At 47.3% G+C, this 20564-nt stretch overlaps 1 pseudogene; it reads right to left on the reverse strand.

The window, feature by feature from the left end:
• Positions 1-6169: 6169 nt before the first annotated feature.
• Positions 6170-8398, reverse strand: LOC147326969 (uncharacterized; annotated as a pseudogene).
• Between the last annotated feature and the right edge of the window lie 12166 nt (positions 8399-20564).

Below are 20564 nucleotides of genomic sequence, written 5' to 3' on the forward strand. Positions count from 1 at the left end.
GACACCACGGCGCCAGCTGCAGGCCCAAGGCTGGAGCCCACCAAAACAACTCCCTGATAACGACTGTGTGATGACTATTCTTCCCGTCCCATGAAGGCCACCTGGGTTGGCTGGCAGACTGTTTACTTAGCCTGATAGTGCGAAGGACACTGTCTCCGCTGAACTCTGGACACACACACACACACACACTTACACTGACAAGCACTCACTCATCCCCCTCCCTTTCCAACGCCTTCGATGCTTGTGCCCTACCGGGGAAGATAGCAGTCAACTGGACCAGCACAGATGCTGCAGGACCGGATGCGCTGTCTACGCCGGCTCTCTCTCACCCTTTACCCGCCCCTGTTGCTTGTCTCGTGTTTCTATGGTGTATTGATAGTCATGTGCTTTTGTGCTGAGGTGTTTTTTCTGTTATCAAACTGTTCTCCCACTAGGAGCTCAGTCTGAGTGGAGTTTTTTTTCTCCTCCTCTTACCTCATGTAGTGTATTTTCGTTGTTTTTTCCTATCAGCCTACCTTTCTGACATGTCTCCCCAATGTGATGTTTGTGTAAAGTTGGTCAGAAGGTTCCTTTGTGAGTGCGCATGCGCCATTAGCGTGCTGCCTGCTGTAACCCCTAATTTCCCTCGGGATGAATAAAGTATTCTGATTCTGATTCTGAGTATTAAGCGCTCGCTTTTTGTGCGCTGGGACGTACGGCTTATCTACCGAGCAGCACAGCGTTAGAGTGAACAACACAGGAAGATGATCGGAGATGCGCAACTCAGATATTTCCGTGATGCACACATCCAGCCCGTGGGAGAGCACCAAGTCCAGTGTGTGACCTTTTTCATGTGTGGGACCGGTAACCCACTGGGTCAAGTTAAAAGAGTCAATAATATTTAAAAAGTCCTTGACCAAAAGTTTAGAGTCACAGCAAACATGGATGTTAAAATCACCAAGGATTAAAAAACTGTCAAATTTAAGAATGATTCCAGCCATAAAACCTCAAAACTCTTTGATAAAATCCTTGTTAAACTTGGGAGGGCGGTATATGAGGGCACACAGCAAAGGCGCAGCCGAGTTCAGGTGTAACTCAAACAGCTGGAGTTCAAAACTAGAAAATGAGTCGTGCTGTAATGTTTGATGGCAATGAAATCGAGCGTTGAACACGGTGGCTAAGCCTCCCCCCCTACCAGAGGACCGAGGGAGACTGAAGAATGAGAAATTAGGAGGAACCAGTGCCGAAAAAGCTACAGACTCACCGGGTTGAAGCCATGTTTCTGTCAGAAACAGAAAATCCAACTGTTGTGACTTTAGGAAGTTGTTTAATACAAACGTCTTGTTTGCTAATGATATTACATTTACTAAAGCCATTTGGAGTTTGCGACAACAGGCAGGATCCATCTAAAGACGCACTCTGCTGGTCCAGTAGTTCCACGAGAAGCACGGAGAAGAGCTCGGACTTTGATGAGTGTATCAGCCCGCTTTCCTCGTTTCCTCGGGCGCTTCTTCCAGGAAGTGGAGTAGGAGTGTTGGCACAGATAAACCGGAATACAGGGCTCAAAAAGTGGTGGAGGAGGCCCATAATCATCTCCTGTCTCCGTTTGTTTAAGAGCCAGGTCATACGATGCTTTGATTTCTAAGAGTAACTGGTGAGAGTAACATGCAGAGCGAGGGCATTTTGGGATAAAATAGAAAAGGATAAGCCAAAGCAAAGCTAGCAGAGTTGACGGACGTGTCGCCGTGCATACTGCTAGCGCCATCTTCTACGTGTATTCACAGTACACGGATTTCTCTGACGAACTGTCTGTATTAGGACCCTACATTCTGTTTCTTTTAAATACTTCGTTAACAACTGGAGTCTTCCCTGAATGTTTTAAATCAGCTGTGGTAGTACCAATCTTGAAAAGGCCTGGACTGGATGTTGACATAGTTGCAAACTATAGACCCATCTCACATTTGTCTTTCTTATCAATCTTTCTTATCACTGAGCATTTGTCAACAGACAATCTGTTTGAACCATTTCAGTCTGCTTTTAGACCAAATCACTTTAGTCAAAGTGGTAAAAGATCTACTGGTAAATGCAGACAATGATCGCTCTTCAGTTTTATTATTGCTGGATCTCAGTGTTGCATTTGTCACTGTGGCTTACTGTATTTTATTGGATAGTCTAGAACAATTTATTGGAGTTACGGGAAATGTTTTATCATGGCTGAGATCCTACCTGTCTGGGAGATCTCACACTGTTAGTTTTAAAAATTATCTGACTTGAGGGGGTGCTCAGCTGGTTAATTACTTCCGATAAGGTAGGGATAACAACTGAGCTGATTTCTGAATGAACAGAAGTGACAGCAGCAGCTTGGGAAGAGTTGATGAATTGAGAGACTGATTAGAGGGTCGATTGTGTCGAGGGTGGATGCCTGATGATGCTGGTGAATGCACATGAGAAGTGAAGGGACGCCACGAAGGATTATGTGCACGGATTAAGTTTGGATGTCTTAAAAGGAGCAATAGAGGACAGAACCTGGCATTCCGGTGCCACGAAGGTTCGCCGGTGCTTTGCGAAGGCAGGAAAGATGGCAGTGACTCTGGCATCTCGGTGCAGAGCAGAGAAACTGGCAACTCTATATTAGAAAGCATGCTGCTGTGTTTGCGAATGAGGGATAAAGAGAGAACCTCATATCTCGGCGTCAAGCTTGATATTGCATTCGTAAAGGAGGGACAGAGGAAGAGAACCTGGCATCGCGGTGTCAAAAGCATGCTGCTGCATTTGCGAATGAGGGATAAAGAGAGAACCTGGCATCTCAGTGCCAGAGGGGTTTACGACTGCTTTGCAATAACGGATGCAGAGAAACTGGCAAAGTGGTGGAAGAAGATTGCTGCTGCCATTACGAATGATGGATATAGAAGGAACCTGCTAGAAGATTTCGCTGCTGCTTTTGCCATGATAGATGGACAGGGCCTGGCAACTCAGGTGTAAGAAGCTTGTCACTGAAGTTTGGAAATTATAGATATAGCAAGAATCTGACACCAAAGTCCTAGAAGGGTTTGCCGCTGCTTTGCGATGATAGATGCGGAGAAACTGGCAGTTTGGTAGTAGAGAAGCTTAATGCTGCGTTGCAAATGGGAGATGAAGGAAAACCTGGCAACCCAGTGTCTTTTAGAAAGAAAGTCTTTAGCAGATATAGGGAAGCTGGCAACTCTGTGCCAAAGCATGCTGCATTTTGCATTGAGAACTGGGGGATTGACAACTGCTGCTTTTGCGAATGAGGGATAAAGGAAACCTGGCAACCCGGTGCCGACGTTTGCTGTAGAGTTTAGCAAAGGAGGAATTAGTGGCTGAAAGCCTGGCAAGTCGGTGCTGAGGTTTGCTGCATAATTTGCAAAAGAGGGATGAGTGCCTGAGAACCTAGCAACCCAGTGCTGGCGTTTGCTGCAGAATTTTGCAAAGGAGGGATGGAGAACTGGCAACTCGGTGCCTTTTTTTTATGCTGAGAAACTGCAACCTGATGGTGGAAAGCTTCCTGCTGCTTTTGCGAATGAAGGATAAAGGAAACCTGGCAACCCAGTGCTGACGTTTGCTGCTGCAGAGTTTAGCAAAGGATGGCTGAGTGGCTGAGAACCTGGCATACGCTGTAGCTTTTCCTGTTGGAACTGTAATTTGCTTCTGCATGGAAGAAGACTTTGTATTGACATTTGGATCTGCGAGGACGAGGAGCGTTTGAAACCAGGCTACAGTCCTCTACAGTCCTTAACAAAAGGATATACTTGGGATCTTACGGAAGCATGGGTTCGGCACTGACATCTGTCAGCTTTCTGGCTAACTCGCCTGGCCTGAGGGCCTGTTTCAGAGCAACACGAGAGGAGCTGTGAGTTCTGCTGGTGGGCACCTGCTGGTTTTCATTGAAGTGGTGAGCGGCCAGAGTTACTTCATAACTGGAGTTAGCGGAGATAAGACGACTGGATGGATCGACGTAGCAGATCATATGACGGGTGGAGAGAAAACTGCTAGAGGGTTTCCCGGAATGGGCGTCAGCATGACGTTCAGTGTGTTTCTCGGATTGCCCGAGGAAAAGCGATGAATGCAGAGCTTGAGTAGTTGTTCGCCTGATGCCCCGATGGACGAGAACGAAATTGTAAGAAAATGGAAGGGTGAGTAAAATTATGTTATTCCTGAGAGATAAGCTGTGTTAAAGGCATTTGCAGAGAAAGGACCCTGTTTGGAACTGGGGGAACCTATATAGATGTGAGCCGGAAGGAGCGTGTTTGGAGGTGTCGTCCCGCTCCTGATATCCCGATACTTAATCGCCAATACACTTGTTATCAAATGCTGAGTTTATCCACCGCTGACAAATAACTCTCCAGATTGCAGGACAACAGGTTAACTTTTGTGAAATGATAGATTAACAGAATTGGGATGAAAACAGGCCAGGCTTTGGCTTAAAAATTTGACAGCTTCACCTCTCATTCTGTCCTTATCCTGAGAAGAAGCTTAAAGGACAGTCAATCTCCTGATGAAGACAGAAGACAGACAGAGCAACACCATGTACTTGAAGAATTAACAGCAGGCAAAAGACAGCACAACTGACCTAAAATACTATGAATACAATTGTGGATGGAACATGCACTCTGGATTACAAGCTGGGAAGTTGAACAGTGAGATGACTGTGTGAAAGCACTGGACAGCACTGGACACTGATTTTCATATTTGCCATGCTGGGAGTTAACCTCCAAGAAAAGACTGAAAAGATAAAGAGAGAAGGAATGGAGAGAAGAAACAGCTGATTTGGGCCTGTGTTTGATCTGGGAGGCCACACAGGAAACTGTGAGAACAGGGACGAGGACCAGTGAGAGGTGAACCTAGACGTGATAAAGTGAAAGCATGTGGGAAATTGGATTGAAGATTGAGACTGAACTCATGGAGGTTTAGAAATGTCCAGAGCATCACAACAGAAAGGTTAAAAAAAGAGAGAGAGAGATAGAGAAATAAATGAACTAACAATTACATGAATGTATAGAAAAGACACATATACAAACTGGCATATGTGAAATTATTTTTGGAGAGAAACAGAAGTGAAACAGTTTGAATCCAAAGCTCACATCGAGGCAATGAAGATCAGCTTACACTCAATATTATTCTGAAATAATATTAATTTAGTAATAATAATAATAATAATTTAGTAAACCTAGTGTTAATCAGCAAGCCTCAGTCCATTAAATACACCGGGAGTTGTTCTGAAATCACATACGGATGCGTCACTACTTGGTTACCAAGTTCAGTCTTTAAAGGTGTTGTGACAGGCAGCGTCATTGGAACCCCAGAGAAGCCGACTACACTGACTTCGTCTACTAGGGTGGTGGTCCCCATTTTTAAGAAGGGGGACCAGAGGGTGTGTTCCAACGACAGGGGGATCACACTTCTCAGCCTCCCTGGGAAAGTCTATGCCAGGGTGCTGGAAAGGAGAGTTCGTCCATTAGTCGAACCTCAGATACAGGAGGAACAATGTGGTTTTCGTCCTGGTTGTGGAACACTGCACCAGCTCTACCAGTCTACATGTGTTTTGTGGACTTGGAGAAGCCATTCGACCATGTCCCTCGGGGTGTCCTGTGGGAGGTGCTGTGGGAGTATGGGGTGTCTGGCCCATTGCTACGGGCCATTCAATCTCTATACAACTGTTGCAAGAGCTTGGTTCGCATAGCTGGCAATAAGTCGGACTCGTTCCAGGTGGGTGATGGGCTCCGCCAGGGCTGCCCTTTGTCACCAATTCTGTTCATAACTTTTGCCCACTCCGGGTTGGGGACGAGTTCCTGCCCCAAGTGGAGGAGTATCTCGGGGTCTTGTTTGCAAGTGATGGGAGAAGGGAGCCGGAGATCGACAGATGGATTGGTGCTGCAGCTGCAGTGATGCGGACGATGCCACCCATCTGGTTTCCACTCAAACTGTCACGGTCTGGAGGGCAGACCGTGGGGGATGTAGGAGAAAGGACCCAAAACGCAGACTTAATGGAATGAACAGTGGGTTTATTTACAGTGAGGTAATTGTACACCACACATTAAATCTCCAAAAGTGCTCCCTCGACTCCCGTGACGTGTCTTCTCCCAAGTGCTGGTATCCCGTGCTCTCTGCCCCTGTGCCTTCACACACCCCGTGTGTCTTGCAGTCCTGTGTTCCGCTGTCCTCCTGGGGAAAAACACAGACACAGCCGTTATGGCACCAACTCCGGCAGGCATACACTTTAACAACACTAGAAACACTGACATGGAGTCTAACTCAACGATCCTGCGCCGGAGGAAGCTCCATCGCTCTGTTAAGTAGCTCCCCCGACGATCCTGATCAGAAGCAGGTGTGTGGTAAGCTAGGCGTGACCAGCAGCTGGCAGGGCCACACCCATCAGGCCTGCAGGTGGCTGTCCTTCATCCTCCAGCCTCACACACACACACACACACACACCAGCATGGAACACAAGAGCACAGTGCAGCAAACATACATCCAATACACTAATAACAATAAAGGTCCACACTGTTCACGAACCCCGAGTCCCCGGCACCGGGTCCGTGACAGTACCCCCCCTCAAAGGGTCGACTCCCGACGACCCAAAACAAAACCACAAAACAACCAACCCAGGGCGGGTGGCGGGGGGTCCAGGACGGAGGGCCCCAAAACCACTCCGCTAAACAGCCACCACAAAGCAACAAAAGAAAAACACAGTTTAACAGTTCAATCCCCCGGTCCAGTGGCAGCAAACACAGTTCTGGCGGCCGACCTGTAGGACGGCAAAACAAGCGGGACCCGCTGCGGGTTAGGCAGTGGCGGCAAAAAAGTTCAGGTGGCCTACCTCTAACCCCTTGATGGAAACGCAGGAGCTCCGGCGGGCGGCCATGGGTCCGGCAGCCGCGGTGGAACGGTTCCGGTGGCCTGCCACGGGTCCGGTGGCGGCGGCGTTGCTCCTCCGGCGGCCTGCCACGGGTCCGGTGGCGGCGGCGTTGTAGCTCCCGCCTCAGCACAACCCATGATTCTCGATGTACCGGCCGGGCTGCAGGACGTGGCGGCCGGGCTGCAGGACGTGGCGGCCGGGCTGCAGGACGTGGCGGCCCCTCCGGCACGCCGACCTCCAGCTCTGGCTCAGCGGATCCCTCCGGACCTCCGAGCTCCTCCGGTGGCAGCGCGGGCTCACCAGGCTCGCTGAGCTCCTCTGCTGGCAACGCCGGTCCCTCCGGCTCGTTGAGGTCCGCCAGCAGCGGTGCGGCTTCTCAGTGGGTGGCTCGCTGAGCTGCTCCAGCTCACAGTGCTCCTCCGGCATTAGCTCGCTGGGCTCCCCCGGCTCGCCGAGCTCCTCCGGCTCGCCGAGCTCTACAGCTGGCGACGCGGGCTCCCCTCGCTCGCTGAGCTCCTCCGGCTCGCTGAGCTCCTCCGGCTCGCTGAGTTCCACAGCTGGCGACGCGGGCTCCCCTCGCTCGCTGAGCTCCTCCGGCTCGCTGAGCTCCTCCCGCTCGCCGAGCCGCTGCTCCCGCTCTCCGGGCTCCGGCTCGCAGGGCTGCACGGCTGGCCGTGCGGGCACCTCCCGCTCCCTGAGCTCCTGCTCCGCTTCGCTGAGCAGCTCCTCCCGCTCTCCGGGCTCCTGCTCCGGCTCGCAGGGCTCAACAGCTGGCCATGCGGGCACCTCTGGCTGCGCTTCAGCCACAGATGGATGATCCGGAGGCGAAGATGGTGACGCGGTGTCCGCAGGTGGGGAAGGTGAAGGTAGAGCCGGTGAAGAAGATGGCCGAGGGGTGACTGCATGCGGATGGGATGATGACGGCGCTACAACCGCAGATGGTGAAGCCGCCAGTGGCGTGGAGACTGCTGAATGAGGCCACGCTAGTTGTACTGTTGGCCGGCTTGCAGCAGCGTCAGCGGTGTCACCATCCACTGAAAACAAAAAAGCAGATGGGGTGAGAAATGAAAAAGTGTCCTTATTACTCACCACAGCCGGTTCTTGAGATGTCCGGGAGAGCGGCTGCGGTGAGGAACGCCGGCGGCGCGAACGCCGTTTCCGGGTAGACGTCGGGGCCGGCGTATCAGGCTGAAGAACCTCAGGCTGGCCGAGTGGGGGGGGCAGCCTGGATCGGAGAGTGGAGGTGAAGGGTGTTGAGCAGGAAATCCGCCACAATCGGAAAAAGATTGTCCAACACCCAGGGAAAACAAGTCAGTGTTTCCTGCAACCGCTTCTCCACAGCACAACGTAAACCCTCCGCGTGCGCTTCCAGCCACAGTTCACATAGACGATTTACTTTGTCTGTCACCTCCCTCCTGAACCTCTCCGAAAAGTCCGCTGGGTCCATCTGGCAGGATCGTTCTGTCACGGTCTGGAGGGCAGACCGTGGGGGATGTAGGAGAAAGGACCCAAAACGCAGACTTAATGGAATGAACAGTGGGTTTATTTACAGTGAGGTAATTGTACACCACACATTAAATCTCCAAAAGTGCTCTCTCGACTCCCGTGACGTGTCTTCTCCCAAGTGCTGGTATCCCGTGCTCTCTGCCCCTGTGCCTTCACACACCCCGTGTGTCTTGCAGTCCTGTGTTCCGCTGTCCTCCTGGGGAAAAACACAGACACAGCCATTATGGCACCAACTCCGGCAGGCATACACTTTAACAACACTAGAAACACTGACATGGAGTCTAACTCAACGATCCTGCGCCGGAGGAAGCTCCATCGCTCTGTTAAGTAGCTCCCCCGACGATCCTGATCAGAAGCAGGTGTGTGGTAAGCTAGGCGTGACCAGCAGCTGGCAGGGCCACACCCATCAGGCCTGCAGGTGGCTGTCCTTCATCCTCCAGCCTCACACACACACACACACACACACACACACACACACACACACCAGCATGGAACACAAGAGCACAGTGCAGCAAACATACATCCAATACACTAATAACAATAAAGGTCCACACTGTTCACGAACCCCGAGTCCCCGGCACCGGGTCCGTGACACAAACTTAGTAATCACCGAAGCATTTGGGTTCGGGTACTTCTGTCTGATAGCATTCCCCACTCTCTCCTGCACACGGCAGTAAGGTGTGGTGTCAGGAAGATCCACAACTCTTGCTATAATCTGTACTGCTTCTAATGCTGTTATAGTAATGCATCTTCCAGCTATGGCCCTGAAGTCCTCCAGAGCAAGTAGGGTGCCTGAAGTCACTATCCAATTGTCTCAGTAATTGGAGGCAGCATCTGTACCAAACCGGTACGTAGGCGCATACGACAACCCCCTTTCTCTAGTACTCTCTCTTCCTCCTCACGTCGCCCTCTCTGTCCCCACCTATAGAATACTTCATACTCTTCAAGTTCTTCAGTCTCGGTGAAGTTCAGTCGCCATTTCATAGGATCCTCATTCTCCTCCACTGCAGCTGTCACCCAACCGCCCCACAAATCGTCATCCCATTCTTTATCATTTGTCTTCATTTTTTGCTCCATCAGCAGAGTAAACCCTTTCTGATATTTTTCCCGACTCCCTCACTCCAGACCTCCCTCTAATTCCTTTACCATTTCCTTAGGGGCCGGAGTCACAGCAGGAGTATCCACTTTTCCTCTCGAGTTCTGTATCCAACTCTTAAATGCATTCAGACTCTCTTCTTCCTCCTGGGTTGGACTGCACCCTCTTTCCTCCTTTTGTGTCTGAGCTGGAGTGGGTAGTTCTGAACTGAACCAGCTTTTCTCCCTCTCCACTTGCCTCCTTCAGCGAGGCCCCCTTAAAGCCCTCTCCTGTGGCCACTTACCAATGTGGCATTGTTTGGGCCTGAGTTAGAAGTCGTTGGAGAGATTTTATTCAGGGGCCTAGGTCGCTTAGTCAGCTCATTAATCTCCTCCCCCTTTGTAAGTGTGGACACTTCATCTCTTTGCTCTCTAAATGCTTTGCTTCTTTTATTGATTTTTACCGATTTTTATGCTGATTTTTTCCCTTTTTTCCGTATGAGCTTACCTGCGATAGCTTCTGGACACTTATAGATCATTAGGACTAAAGTGTTCTTAACAGAAACAGCAACATTTTTATAGTTACCTTATCCTCAGCGCTCCGTGTGTCTGTGGCCTAGACACAGCTGAAGCCTGATTACAGCGTCTGGGCACCGAGCAGCCTCAATAGCCTAGAAAGGTGCTAACCGCTAGGCTAACTAGCAACAAGATGCCTTCCCCCTCCACAGATGACTACCACAGCCTCCTGCAGAAGATTGCAGCACTGGAGACAAAAATTCATCACTTAGAAGTAAACGTGGAGGTAAATGGACTGTGTGGAAATGAAACAACCTTGCCTTTGACTCAAAACAATGGCGATGAGCAAGCTAGTACACAGCTAAGGAGCACAGATAACATGACCAAGAAAGTAGACTTTGTGCACTATTATAAATCCTCAAGCGATAATCCCCCCTTGGACTGTCTTGGTGCAAAACCAAGACATAAATCATGTCTCCTGGAAGGGGGAGGACGTACCACAGGCAGGGCACAGCGAGCTGAAATCTCTGAAACCGACTGGCCTTCACTTCCTACGAGACAGAGAAGCTCTTCTACCCCTGTATACGAGAGGAAACAGGACTGGACAACCGTGAATAGGAAGGTTAACAACAAACCTTCAAAACAACTGAATGTGAAACTGCAGAACAGATTTGCTCCACTATCAAAGGACCCTGGATCTATATCGGACAACCATCCATCTAAAAGTAGCGAAGTAAGGCCTGAAAATCCACGGGGAAAGCTAAAGGCTAGGCCTGAAACGCTGATTGTAGGTGACTCTGCCGTAAAGATAAGATAAGATAAGATAACCTTTATTAGTCCCACACGTGGGAAATTTGTTTTGTCACAGCAGGAAGTGGACAGTGCAAAAGTTATGAGGCAAAAATTAGAATACAATAAGAATAAATACAGTACACAACTGTACAGAATAGAATAAAATAAAATAAAATACTATATACAGTAGAATAAAATAAAATAAATATACAATAAGATAAAAATAGAATACAAATACAAATACTATATACAACTGAGTAAAAATACAACGATGACAGAAAGGATTATTGCACTTAGTATTATTGCATATGTATGGATGTGTGTGCTTGATCAGTTAAAGTCTTTATTATGGAGTCTGACAGCAGTGGGGAGGAAAGACCTGCGAAATCTCTCCGTCCCACACCGTGGGTGCCGCAGTCTCCCACTGAAGGAGCTGCTCAGTGCTGTCACAGTCTGCTGCATGGGGTGGGAGATGTTGTCCATCAGGGATGACAGCTTAGCCGCCGTTCTCCTGTCACTCACCACCTCCACTGGGTCCAGAGGGCATCCTAGAACAGAGCTGGCCCTTCGGATCACCCTGTTCAGTCTCTTCCTGTCCCCAGCAGAGATGCTGCCGCCCCAGCAGACCACGCCATAAAAGATAGCAGAAGCCACAACAGAGTCATAGAATTTCTTCAGGAGTGGGCCCTCCACTCCAAACAACCTGAGTCTCCGCAGCAGGTACAGCCTGCTCTGCCCTTTCCTGTAGAGGGCGTCTGAGTTATGAGTCCAGTCCAGTCTATTGTTCAGATGAACACCAAGGTACCTGTAGCTGTCCACAGCCTCAATGTCCATACCTTGGATGTTCAGTGGTTGCAGTGGAGAATGCTTGTGCCTGCGGAAGTCTACCACCAGTTCCTTGGTTTTACTGGCGTTGATCTGGAGGTAGTTCAGCTGGCACCAGTCCACAAAGTCTTGGGTCAGACCTCTGTACTCCTTGTCGTCCCCATCAGTGATGAGGCCGACTATTGCAGAGTCATCAGAGAACTTCTGCAGGAAGCACTGGGTGGAATTGTGGGAGAAGTCTGCAGTGTAGATGGTGAAGAGGAACGGAGCCAGAACCGTTCCCTGTGGGGCCCCCGTACTGCAGACGACCCTGTCCGACACACAGCCCTGAGTCCTCACATACTGTGGTCGGTCGGTGAGGTAGTCCAGGATCCAGGTAGTGAGGTGATGGTCCACTCCAGAGTTCACCAGCTTGTCCTTTAGAACCGAGGGAAGAATGGTGTTGAAGGCACTGGAGAAATCAAAGAACATGATTCTCACAGTGCTTCCAGCGGTCTCCAGGTGAGCGAGGGAACGATGTAGGAGGTGAATGACGGCATCATCCGCTCCAATGCCAGGCTGGTAGGCAAACTGAAGTGGGTCCAGTGATGAGCTTATTAGGCGCCGAAGCTGAGCCAGGACCAACCGCTCCAGGGTCTTCATCAGGTGGGATGTCAGAGCCACCGGCCTGTAGCTGTTGAGGTCCTTGGGGCGTGAAGTCTTTGGCACTGGTACAACACAGGAGGTTTTCCAGAGCTGTGGGACTCTTCCCAACCTCAGGCTCAGGTTGAAGAGGTGCTTCATCACCCCACACAGTTGGTCCACGCAGGACCTGACGACCCTCGAGCTGATGCCATCTGGACCCGCTGCCTTCTTGCCATTAATCCTCCTCAGTTCCCTCCTAACCTGGGTGGTTGAGAGAGACAGGCTGGAGCCTTGTGTTGAGTGTGTATTGGATGCTGTTGTTGGGGGTGGGGGGGAGTGAGCAGGGTGAATAGAGGAGGTGTGAAGTGTCTGAGGTGGAACAGCAGCAGTGGGGGTGGGTGAGTCTGCAGCCGATGTTGTAGACTGCCTCATGGCTGAGTCAAATCTGTTGAAGAAATTATTCAGTTCATTTGCCCATCTCACATCCCTCCCAGGCAGAGAGTTCTGCTGTTTGTGGCCCGAGATGGTTCTGAGGCCTCTCCAGACTTCACCAACGTTGTTTTGTTGAAGCTGGTTCTCCATCTTCTGCCTGTAGCTCTCCTTCCCATTCCTTATCAGTCCCCTCAGCTCTCTCTGCACCCTTTTCAACTCCTCTTTGTCTCTGGATTTGAAGGCCCTCCTCTTCTGCTTGAGGACGGTTTTAATTTCTGGGGTAATCCAAGGTTTGTTGTTGGAGAAACACCGTACAGTCCTGGTAGGTACAGTGTTATCCACACAGAAGTTTATATAGTCAGTAATGCATGTAGTAAGGCTGTCGATGTCCTCACCGTGGTCATCACAAATCACCTCCCACACAGTCGACTCAAAACAATCCTTAAGAGCCTCCTCGCTCTCCTCTGACCATCTCTGTACTGTGCGGGTGGCTGGTGGCTCCCTGCGCACTAAGGGCTCATACACAGGGACAAGGTGCACCAGGTTGTGATCAGATCTGCCCAGGGGAGGGAGAGGTGATGAACTGTATGCCTCTTCTGCATTGGCATACAGTAAGTCCAGTGTTTTATTGACTCTGGTTGGGCAGGTCACATACTGGGTGAAGGTGGGCAGTGTGGAGTCCAGTGAGGCATGATTGAAGTCCCCTGATATTATGAGAAGGGCTCTCGGTGATTGTGTTTGCAGTCTGCTGACCACAGAGTGGAGAGAGTCACAGGCTGCATCCGCGTTGGCCGAGGGGGGGGACATACGCTGTTATCGCGATAACTCCCGGGGCAGGTAGTACGGACGCATGCTAACGGCTAACAGCTCAATGTCTCTGCTGCAGAGTTGCTCTTTTACAGTGATGTGCCCAGGGTTACACCATCTGTCGTTCACAAAAACTGCCAGTCCCCCTCCTTTCCTCTTACCGCTGTCTCTGGTCCTGTCCGCTCGCAGCAGCTGGAATCCCGGTAGTGTCACGCTTGTGTCCGGAGTTAGCGATGTTAGCCACGACTCCATTAGCATCATGATGCTACATTGCCGGTACTCCCTCTGTGACCAGGTTAGCGACATGAGCTCATCCATCTTATTGGGCAAAGATCTTACGTTTCCAATAATTACAGAAGGAAGAGATGGTCGATAACGTCTCCTTCTCGGGCGACGGCGCTCCTTCCCAGCACGACACCCCCGTCTTTTCCTCCTCAGCTCGCTGGGAATATCGGGTCTGTCCGCCGGCAGTACCGCTGCAGGACTCAGCGCTAACAGCTGATCCTTACTGTAAACAAAGGATCTCTGCTCTGGGTCCCCAGACACGGGTGAAAAAAGTAGAAATAAACTGAGAAAAACGACCAGGACTAGCACAAAACGGTAGAACATGGTTGCAGAGTCTAATTACTAATACGTTAGTTATAAAAAAATTACGAGAAAAAAGATAAGAAAGAAAGAAACTCAGAATGAGCAGAGCTGCTGTAACAGGCTGCCGCACACGGGGGACCTCAGCCATCCCAACAACAGACTGTTCTCTCTGTTGAGGTCAGGAAAGCGATTCCGCTCCCTGAAGACCAACACAGAGAGACTGAGGAGGAGCTTCTTCCCGCAGGCGATACGGTCTCTCAATCACACCACCACACAGTACTGACCCACACATATGGTTCTTACACACACACTGGACTTTCTGGACTTTGGTTTTGCACAACACTGGTCACTATATTCTTCATTTCCGGTTAATACTTGTACAGCTGCTGTTATTGTGTATATATTTATTTAGATTTAGATTTCTTCATACATTCTTATATAGTTCTATATTGTGTATTGTGTATTTTGTTGTACAGTTATTTTATTTTCAACTTTAATTTATATATTTATCTTTATCTTATTCTTTCCCAGTTAAATTTACCCTTCATTCTAATTTGTGTTGTACAGTTATTTCATTTTTAACCTTAATTTATATTTTATTCCTTCCTAGTTAAATTTACCCTTTTTAATTTTTCATATTTATTTCCTATCTTATTCATAGCCTTTTCCTTTTTTGTTCTCTTTAGGTCACGAGCAGTTGTCCAAGCATTTCACTACATATCGTACTGTGTATGACTGTACGTGACAAATAAAATTTGAATTTGAATTTTGAATTTGAATTTGCTTTCCTAACGATATGGTCAACAACCTGAAGGAGAGAATTCTTCAAATTGCAGATGAATATCCAACTGTGACAAACATTGTTCTGCATACAGGGTCAAACGATGTGTCCAAACAACAATCGGAGGTTCTGAAACGGGACTTTACTGGATTATTAAATACTGTAAACTCTCTGAATGCAGCTGTATTCATCAGTGGACCTGTACCGCCGGTCAGAGGAGGAGACGAGAGATTCAGCAGGCTGTTTACACTGAATAAATGGCTTATATCAGCATGTGCTGACCACTCAGTGCATTTTATCAACAACTTTAATATTTTTTGGGAACGCAGGCATCTGTTTAAAGCAAATGGATTTAATTTTAACAAGTCAGGGGTGAAACTGTTCACCTCCAACTTGTTTTATTCCATACGTCATCCATCTATGCTTGGAGCCAAGGCTGAGATAAACGAGGAGTTATCTCATAAAGAGGAACAAACGGTCCCCCGGCCCAATCCCTCTTTGTCCCCCATAAACCCCCCACCAAAGCACCCAAAGGTTCGCCATCGAGCCCCACCCTCAACAGAGCAATCGAAGTCACATTGCCCAGCCTCGCCCCCCTTAGTTCCTCTTCATGCCCTGTCTCCGCAGTCTGATGTGTGATGTGTGGAGGGTCCGGGCTGCGTGGATTATGGCAGTGATGACTTTTCCCAGGAGAAGCTGGAACCCTGTTTACTAGAAGGTTTTAAAATCTCTGTACTTTTAGGTGACAGAAGGAGACATGTGGCCTGGTCAAAACACAGAGAGCTGCACTCTAAAAGATCTTTAAATATAGTAAACATACCTCGTGTGCCACAGACTGCTCCCAAACATGAGGGGACAAGTAATACCTCTAAAACACTTAAGTTGGCTTTATTAAACGTTAGATCTTTAGCTGGGAAAACATTTTTAATTAATGATTTAATCATTGAGCACAGCCTTGATTTTATGTTTCTAACTGAAACTTGGTTGGACCAAAGTAACAGTGGAGCTGTTCTCATCGAGACGACCCCTCCTAACTACAGTTTTATCAGTGAGGTCAGGGCGAGCAGGAGAGGAGGAGGGGTTGCTGTCTTATTTAATGAATCATTTCAATGTAAGCAGCTATCTCCTGGAAGTTTTCAGTCTTTTGAATATGTGGCTTTACAGCTGAAGGCCCCATCCAAAGTTGTGTTTCTTAATGTTTACAGGCCTCCCAAATACTGCACAGACTTTTTTAATGACCTCAGTGAACTGCTGTCTGTGATCTGTGTTGATTTTGACTGTGTAATTATTGTTGGGGATTTTAACATCCATGTGGACAACCCTCAGGACAAAGGGACTAAAGACCTGAGTAACACTCTGGGCAACTTTGGGCTGACTCAGCATGTAACAGAGGCCACACATAATAGAGGACACACTCTTGACCTACTGATCTCCAAAGGCCTGAGCATTTCAAAGGTTACTGTGTCTGATGTGGGCCTGTCTGATCATTACTGTGTTTTCTTTGAAAGTAAAATCTCAGCCCACACAAATATATCAACAGCAGTGATCACAAAACGGTGTATAACTGAACACAGTAGTGCAATTTTTAACCAGGTCTTCCCATTAACACCTGACCTGTCCAAAGGTTCAGTCAATGAGCTCGTCAATAGCTTCAATGCTAACATGTTAAATGTAATGGACACTATTGCTCCCATTAAGGTGAAGGTTATCTCTGGAAGGAAAAAGTCTCCATGGAGAAACTCCACACTGGTGAAAAATGAAAAAAGAGAGTGTAGGAAAGCTGAGCGCAGATGGAGAAAAACAAACCTCCAGGTTCATTATGACATTTATAAAGAGAAACTTCACAATTATAATTTACAACTGAGGAGTGCAAGAAGGTCCTACTTCTCTGACATCATCACTAAAAACAGCCATAATGCTCGGGTCTTATTTTCTACAGTTGACAGGCTAACAAACCCTCCTGTGTCAGTGGCAGCTGAACTTCATTCAACCATGGCCTGCAATGACTTTGCCAAATTCTTCACAGACAAAATCCAAAAAATTAGACAAGCAATTGGTACATCAACAGCAGATCCAGGATATGTACTGTGTCCACCGAAAAACTGTTTAAACACCATGAAACAGTTTCACCCTATTAACAGCAAAGACCTGGAGGACATCTTAGGTCAACTGAACTCCGCCTCCTGCTGTTTAGATGTCCTGCCAACAAGTTTTTTCAAAAAGGTCTCAAAGACTTTAGAGTCAGACCTGTTACAGATCGTCAGCTTTTCCTTAATGTCAGGTGTGTTTCCAGAACCACTAAAAACTGCTGTAATCAAACCTATACTGAAAAAGGACAATCTTGACAAGACACAAATGAACAACTACAGGCCGATCTCAAATCTCCCGTTTTTAAGTAAGATCATTGAAAAAGCAGTTTCTCAACAGCTCAATTACTTCTTAAAACAAAATAACTGCTATGATGCCTTCCAGTCAGGTTTTAGACAGAACCACAGCACTGAAACCGCTCTGACCAAAGTGTTTAATGACATATGTCTGAATACAGACAGCGGAAAAATGTCAGTCCTAGTTTTACTGGATCTCAGTGCAGCATTTGATACAGTTGACCACAACATATTACTCAAACGACTGGAGAACTGGGCAGGTCTTTCAGGAACTGTACTAAACTGGTTCAAAACATACTTAGAAAACAGGAAATACTTTGTATCAATAGGTAACTTCACATCTGAGCAGACAAGTATCACATGTGGAGTTCCCCAAGGTTCCATCTTGGGACCCCTTCTGTTTAACATTTACATGCTCCCACTGTCACAGATTATAAAGAACAACAAAATAAACTACCACAGCTATGCAGATGACACACAAATATATACCACAATGTCACCAGGAGACCGAGGCCCTGTACAGGCTCTTGGTAAATGCATTGAGGAAATTAATGACTGGTTGTGCCACAATTTTCTCCAACTAAACAAAAACAAAACTGAAGTAATAGTCTTTGGCGCCAAAGAAAAACGATTACAGGTCACCAGAGAACTTCAATCTATACATCTAAAAACCACAAACCAGGCGAGAAATTTGGGTGTAGTGATGGATGCAGACCTAAACTTAGAAAAACACATTAAGACAATAACAAAGTCAGCTTACTATCAAGAATATTTCAAGGATAAAAGATCTGATGTCTCAACAGGACCTGGAAAAACTAGTCCATGCATTCATCTTTAGTAAGCTTGATTACTGTAACAGCATCTTTACAGGTCTACCTAAAAAAATCAGTCAGACAACTACAGCTCATTCAGAACTCTGCTGCTCGAGTCCTCACTAAGACCAAAAAAAGTGGACCACATCAGTCCAGCTCTGAGGTCTTTACACTGGCTGCCTGTCCGTCAGAGGATAGACTTTAAAGTCCTGATGCTGGTCTATAAAGCTCTGAATGGTTTAGGACCAAAATACATCAGTGACCTCCTGACCCAGTATGAACCTTCCAGATCCCTCAGGTCATCTGGATCCGGTCTTTTATCAGTTCCCAGAGTCAGAACCAGACACGGAGAAGCTGCATTCAGCTTTTATGCTCCTTATATCTGGAACAAACTCCCAGAAAGCCTCAGATCAGCTGAAACACTCAGTTTATTTAAATCCAGGTTGAAGACTCACCTGTTCTCAGCTGCATTTGAATAAAGCACCAAATCCACACTTTTAAGCTTAAATTTCAAAACTTACATTTAACTACTGATTTTATCTACTGTTCTGATTTTATCTGTTTTGATTTTATATACTGTTGTTTGTTTGTTAATTAGTTAAGCTTAAATTTCAAAACTTACATTAACTACTGATTTTATCTATTTCTGATTTTATCTGTTTTGATTTTATATACTGTTTTGTTTGTTTGTTTGTTTGTTTGTTTGTTAAGTGGGTTTAGAGCTCTGGGTAGCTCCCCAGCTGGGTCTAGAGAGTATTTTAAATTCAGGGAATTTAAAATAGAAAGTAGCTCGTCCACAGAAGGACTGGTAGCTCCCCTTACGATAAGGGTTCAGATCGCGCGAACAGGTGTGAAATGTGTGTGTTTAGTTAGTTTGTTTGCTTGTTTTAATCAATTTTAAATCATGCTTTTTATTTGTTTTGGTTTCTAATGTCTCTGTAAAGCACTTTGAATCACCTTGTTGTTGAATTGTGCTATACAAATAAATTTGCCTTGCCTTGCCTGGCACAGAGCCTCACCACTGTGCCATCCTCATTCTCCATACTTCCGTCCATATCAACCGTCACCCCCTGCTCATCACATATTTCTTTAATTTCTCTCCATATTTCCAATATTTTCCCATCCTTACCTGTATTGTTTCCAGTGATGGTGCTCTTCAGAGCTTTTCCCAATTCTTCTCTCTGTTTTTCAATGGTTTTCCATTTGCTTCCATCTTCTATTTTAGCCCTGGGCTCTTCTCTAATGATTTGTTTTAAATCTGCCATTTTCACTTTTTAATTGTAATACTTACCACCATCCACCAGACGTCACCATTGTTCTTTTCTGTCTTCCTCGGCGCTCCTCCTCAGTTACGCCCTCGCGCTCAACTCCACTCCTCTGAGTTGGGCTGCCTGCTCCTCCTCTTTCTGTCTGTCTGCTTCACTCGGCTCTGGAAGACACTTCCTTCTCCCTCGCACTCAACATACTATACAGAGCACGTGTCTCGCTCTACAAACCCAAACATGTGGTTTTAGACGCAAATTTCAATCTTAAGCCTAATATACTAACCCAAAATTGACCCACACTGTCTAGAGGCACTGCAGCGGGCCAAAGATCTCAGCTCGGAATGTAACCGGCGAAAGAACTTAGCCCCACTGTCTGGCAGACTGTCAGCTGTAGCAAATTTTAACTTTTTGGGGTTTTTTATACACACACACACACACACACACACACACACACTCTAAAGACATTGTAGCAAGATTCCCAATCTCAGTTCGGAATCTAACCGGCGAAAGAACTTGGGCCCACTCTCATACAGGCTGTCAACTGCGGCGAATTTAACTACTTGATTTCAATCGAAATGTGACCTCTCGCCCTTTCACATACACACACAATCTAGAGGCACTACAACGAGTTTGCTCCCCTCCACATGGAATCTAGGCAGCCGAAAAACATGGGCCCGCCCTCGTGCAGGCTTTCAACTGTGACGAGGATCCCACACCTCGATTTAGCCGTTCAGGGGTCCTCAACTTCCCAGATTGCCACCCTAGTTCCCGTCCCACGGGTCTCGCCTCGCGTCCAAAGTGAGTGGAGCAACCATGCCTAAGGATAATTACTCCTACTCTCTTAATTTCAGTCGTTATCCACAACAACCAATTCGTTTACTCGGCTTATTTACTTATTATACTCACAATTTAGTTGCTCTAATGCATTGGGATGGATCACACACCGCCTCTTTGTCTACTGCAGCAAATTGACAACAACTTAGCGAACAGACAATTTAGATAAGCTCCAATGTGCACACTTTTGATTAAAGGTGGTGCTTACCTTTTTAAGATGACCCGGAGTGCTTCGTATTAAAGCACGTCAAGTAATATCATTCTAACACAGGCCTAGAAGAATTTGGAGAAGACAAGAGGTACACAGAAGGAGAGATATTGTTCCTCACCTTACTAACTTTTTCAACAAAGAAAGAAAGAAATTTTTCAGTCATCATTTGATGAAATTGGGACAGCTGGTGGAGCTGGAGCAACAATATCACTAATGGTATCAAAAAGTACCTTGGGGTTACCTCTACTCTTTGAGAC

This window comes from Aulonocara sp. 'chitande type north' Nkhata Bay, linkage group LG6 (genome assembly GCF_057382095.1).
Source record: "Aulonocara sp. 'chitande type north' Nkhata Bay isolate Kocher_YH1m ecotype deep benthic linkage group LG6, A_spYH_male_GT1.1, whole genome shotgun sequence".
Taxonomy (NCBI): domain Eukaryota; kingdom Metazoa; phylum Chordata; class Actinopteri; order Cichliformes; family Cichlidae; genus Aulonocara; species Aulonocara sp. 'chitande type north' Nkhata Bay.